This window comes from Bos taurus, chromosome 9, assembly GCF_002263795.3.
Source record: "Bos taurus isolate L1 Dominette 01449 registration number 42190680 breed Hereford chromosome 9, ARS-UCD2.0, whole genome shotgun sequence".
NCBI lineage: Eukaryota > Metazoa > Chordata > Mammalia > Artiodactyla > Bovidae > Bos > Bos taurus.
In genome coordinates, this window is record NC_037336.1 from 42038161 (window position 1) to 42043712 (window position 5552).

Genomic DNA, 5552 nt, shown 5'->3' on the forward strand with positions numbered 1-5552 from the left:
TACCTGAAAGTTTGTTTACAATGCTGCTGTTGTTCAGTTGCTAAGTTGTGTCCAACTGTTTGTGACCCCATGCACTATATGTAGTACACCAGGCTCCTCTGTCCTTCACTATCTCCCGAAGTTTGCTCAAATTCATGTCCACTGAGTCAGTGATGCTATCTAATTATCTCATCCTCTGCTGCCCCTTTCTCTTTTTGCCTTCCATCTTTCCTAGGATCAGGTGTTTTCCAATGAGTCAGCTCTTTGCATCAGGTGGCCAAAGGACTGGAGCTTCACTTCGGCATCAGTCTTTCCAATGAATATTCAGGGTTGATTTCCTTTAGGATTGACTGGTTTGATCTTCCTGCTATCCAAGGGACTCTCAAGAGTCTTCTCCAGTACAGAATTTGAAAGCATCAATTCTTTGGTGCTCAGTCTTCGTTATTGTAACACTCACCTCTGGACAAGACTACTGGAAAAACCACAGCTTTGACTATTTGGACCTTTGTCAGCAAAGTGATGTCTCTGCTTTTTAATACGCTGTCTAGATTTGTTATGGTTTTCCTTCCAAGGAGTGAGTCTTTTTTTAAAATTTCATGGCTGCAGTCACTGGTCCACAGTGATCTTGGAGCCTAGGAAAATAAAATCTGTCATTGTTTCCACTTTTCCCTCATCTATTTTCTATGAAGTGATGGGACCAGATGCCATGAACTTAGTTTTTTGACCTTTGAGTTTCAAGCCAGCTTTTTCACTCTCCTCTTTCACCTTTATCAAGAGGCTCTTTAATTCCTCTTCACTTTCCACCATTAGAGTGGTACCATTTGCATATCTGAGGTTGTTGATATTTCTCCTGGCAATCTTGATTCCAGCTTGGGATTCATCCAGCCTAGCATTTCACATGATGTACTCTGCATAGAAGTTAAATAAGCAGGATGACAACATACAGCCTTGATGTACTGCTTTCCCAATTTTGAACCAATCTATTGTTCCATACCCGGTTTTAACTGTTGCTTCTTGACCTGCATATAAGTTTGTCAGGAGACAGGTAAGGTGGTCTGGTATTTCCATCTCTTCAGGAATTTTCCAGTTTGTTGTTATCCACACAGTCAAAGGTTTTAGCATTGTCAGTGAAGCAGAAATAGATGTTTTTCTGGAACTCCCTTGCTTTCTTCATGATCCAAAATAGGTTGGCAATTTGATCTCTGGTTCCTCTGCCTCTTTAAAATCCAGCTTGAATGTCTGGAAGTTTTTGGTTCACATACTGCTAAAGCTTAGCTTGAAGGATTTTGAGCATAACCCTGCTAGCACGTGAAATGAGTGCAAATGTATGGTAGTCTGAACATTCTTTGGCATTGCCTTTTTTGGGAATGAAATAAAAATTAACTGTTTCCAGTCCTATGGCCATAGCTGAGTTTTCCAAATTTGCTGACATATTGAGTGCAGCACTTTAACGGGATCATCTTTTAGAATTTTAAATAGCTCAGCTGGAATTCCATCACCTCTACTAGCTTTGTTTATAGTAATGCTTCCTAAGGCCCACTTGACCTCACACTTCAGTTGTCTGGCTCTAGCTGAGTGACCACACCATCGTGACTATCCCAGTCATTATGACCTTTTTTGTATAGTTCTGTATATTCTTGCCACCTCTTCTTAATCTCCTCTGCTTCTGTTAGGTCCTTACTTATGAACCTTTTTTGTGCACCTCCTTGCATGAAATGTTCCCTTGATATCTCCAGTTTTCTTGAAGAGATCTCTAGTCTTTCCCGTTATATTGTTTTCCTCTATTTCTTTGAACTGTTCAAAGAAGGGCTTCTCTTCTTGCTATTTTCTGGAACTTTGCATTCAGTTGGGATACCTTTCCCTTTCTCCCTTGCCTTTCTCTTCTCTTCTTTCCACCCTCCCTACAACTCTGTCTCACCCTGATTTCAGCAGAATACCCCTGAAGTTCTGATCTCTGGAAAAAGTGAAACAGAGGAAGGCACAAGAAGCACAAGCATATTTGAGGGAAGGAGAATTTTGCTAAAAATAGGGTAATTAAATAAAGGTTTACTAACAGAATGCAAAGGCTGACAATCTTTTTCCACTGTTGGAATCTCAGAATACTGGCAGCCAGATAGTATATTGGCAGAGTCTTTTTGAATAGTATGATCTGCCCAAGATAAAAGATCTAAAATATTTATGTTTTCGGTTCTTTGTTTTGGGTGACCATTTGCACATTACGTTTAGTAGCATTCCTGGTCTCTACACACTAGAGACCAGCAGCATTTCTACCACTGTTGTGCAACCAAAAATGTCTCTAGACATTGCCAATTTCCCCAGTAGAGGAAGATAAACTGCCACTGGAGCTGTGATGACTGAGTGGTTAAGATGTTAGACTCAAAATCCAATGGGGTATCCCCATGCAGGTTCAAATCCTGCTCACAGCATCTCTGTTCATATAGTGATAGCCACAGTTACACAGCTCTATCCATGAACTTTCATTTAGCTTTGTAGTGCCTTTCTCTTACATATAAGCAGAGAGAGCCAGAGTTCACCAGAAATCCAAAGAAAAATGAAGAAACTAGCAGCTTGGAGGAAATAGGCTACGAGAAAGAAGAAAACTTTAAAAAGCGCATATAGCATCTACAAAAAAAGAACTACTGGAAATTAAAAATGTAGTAGCATAAATTAACGGAGAAGGCAATGGCACCCCACTCCAGTACTCTTGCCTGGAAAACCCCATGGATGGAGGAGCCTGGTAGGCTGCAGTCCATGGGATTGCTGAGGGTCGGACAAGACTGAGCGACTTCACTTTCACTTTTCACATTCATGCATTGGAGAAGGAAATGGCAACCCACTCTAGTGTTCTTGCCTGGAGAATCCCAGGGACGGGGGAGCCTTGTGGGCTGCCGTCTATGGGGTCACACAGAGTCGGACATGATTGAAGTGACTTAGCAGCAGCAGCATAAATTAAAAACTTAGTAGAAGCACTGGAAAACAAAGTTAATGAAATCTCTGGAAATAGGGTAAAAAGACACAGAAATTAAAAAATAGGAGAGGACATAGAAGGTAAGAAAATGTAAGTAAAAGCCTAAGGGGACTATATTAGGAAGCAGCTTAAGTTGCTACAACAAAGAGACTCCAAAATTTAGTGGCTTAAATAGCAGTTTATTTCTCTGTAGCCTAGGGTAGGTAGATGTCTCTGCTTTATGAATCAGCTGGCTCTGTCATACTAAACATGTTGCATCCATATCCATCCTTATATCCAGGCCTGCTGTTTCAGTTAACATTCTCTAACCAGCAGGAAGGAGGTCAATGAAAGTCACAAATTAAATATATAACTCGTAATGTACATGTATCACTTTTGTTCACATCTAGTTATGAGATAGGCTGGGGGAATGTAGTTCTGCCTCTGCAGTCAGGAGAGAGTTATTAAGAGGAAGAAGAGAATGGATATTGAAGGAAGTTGAGCAATTTCCATGATAAGGTCTAACATCCAAACAAAAGGACATCCAAAGAGACAGAACCAAAGAAAATAGCAGGGAGGAAATCAGCAAAAAAATATGTATTAAAGTGACCAGGTTTTGCTGGGATAACAAACAATCCTTAAATCTTAGTAGCTTATAAAAAAGGTTTATTTCTTGTTTAAGTTGCATGTCCATCACAAGTCAGTCAGCTAGGGTTTCTGTTCCATGCTTTCTTACTTAGATCAACAGAATTTTCCATCATTTAGGAAAGTGTTAGTCATTGTGATGGCAGGTGGGTGGGGCCCCTGGTAAATCATATACTCATCTCTAAAGCTTCCACTTGTCATTCTTGCTCTCACTTTAATGGCTAAATTCAGTCAAATAGCTAACCTAACTTCAGGTCAGGGCAAACTTCAAGGGCACAGCAAAGTTCAATCTTATGTGCACAGGGAAAAAACTGAAAATATTTAGTGAAGGATATTAATGACTACCACAGCTCACGTAAATAACTGGTTGACTCTCCTTGCAGGCAAAACACACTCATTCCCCCCACAAGGGAAACAACTCAAGAGGCCCATCTTGTCATCGTATAAAGCTCAAAGTTTAGACTCTTTGTTTGAGTCTAGACTCATTTCTTTGGGTGATAATGTGGTAGTCTCTAAAGGAGGTTTAAATGTGGCTCTTCTGTGTCCAGGGATGTATGAACTAAAAAGCTAACTTATCTTCCTTCATCTACCAATACATGGTGGTGGAATAGGACAAGTATAAATTTAGAAAGAGGAAGGATGGAGAAACATAGCAGACAGTAGGCCACTGCAAAAAATGTAATAAAATAGTAGTTTCCAAACTATTTTTTCCTCTAGTAGAACATTTTTTAAAAATGTTATGTGGAATTCAGATGTATAAAGTAGATCAAAGTAAAATGCTCTGCTTGGAGATTGGAATGCTGCCTGACCTTCACTTATCCTCAACGTAGGGCTACTCTTGAGGAAGCATCATGAAACCTTTGAGGTCATGAAACATAGTGGAAATGAAGTCATCAAAGGATAGCCAGGATTTTTTAGGGCAAAGAGGAAGAAAAAATATCAAGGGAAAGGGAGATTATGCACAATAGACTGCAACTTCCAGATAACCCAGTGGAATGATCTGGGAAGGTGCAACTGGGAAAAGGTGCAACCAATGGGAAACTGGGTCAGGTGAGGGGATGTATAAGGTGGTATGTTCTCTCCTTTCATCATACTGGTTTAAGCAATGCTCCAGCATAAACTCAACCTTTATGCTACTCTATGCTTTCACCTGAACAGCTGACCATTGCTGAAGAGAACATATAATTAAGCCAACTGTTCAGACCTTAAAATTGTGTCCACACATCTCAAATTGGCATTCAATATTGCCTGGTAATTTTGTCACACTTACTTAATATGTTCACTTTCTCACTATCTAAAGCAATTATTTCACCTTCTTTTTAAGCCTTGAGCTTTTGATACTCCACCGTCTCCAAACAAAATCATCTTTCAATAAATATTTATTGAACATCTATTAACTGTCAAGCATTCTTCTAAGTACTAGAGAGAGTAGTGGAACAACAAAAATCCTGTGGATCAAGGAGCCCACCCAAGTGCTCTATGATGACTTAGTGGGGAGGGATGGGGGTGGGAGGGAGGCTCAAGAGGGAGGGAATATATATATATATACACACACACACATGCACACACATACATACATGCATACATATTTATGGCTTTCCAGGTGGCTCAGTGGGAAGAATCTACCTGCAGTGCAGGAGACTCAGGAGATGCAGGCTCAACTCCTGGGTCAGGAAGATCCCCTGGAGGAAGGCATGGCAATGCACTTCAGTATTCTTGCCTGGATAATCCCATGGACAGAGGAGCTTTGCAGGCTACGCTCATAGGTACAGCTGTACTACAGCTCAGCACATGGCTGATTTGCACTGTTGTACAGCAGAAACCAACCCAATTTTGTAAAGTAATTATTCTCCAATTAAAAAAATTCCAATGAAAGGAGATAGGAAATAAACAAATATATAGGATTTTTGTATAGTATTAAGTGCTATGGAAAAGAATAAAGCCAGTTGGGGAAAGAGCATGCTATTGGGAGTGGCAGATC

General features: G+C 40.3%; 1 non-coding gene across 1 annotated transcript; it reads left to right on the forward strand.

Annotated features, from left to right (window-relative positions):
- The first annotated feature begins 2323 nt into the window (after positions 1-2323).
- On the forward strand, positions 2324-2405 carry TRNAL-CAA (transfer RNA leucine (anticodon CAA)). The gene has a single exon. It is a non-coding gene; the product is annotated as a tRNA-Leu (tRNA).
- The last annotated feature ends 3147 nt before the right edge of the window (positions 2406-5552 follow it).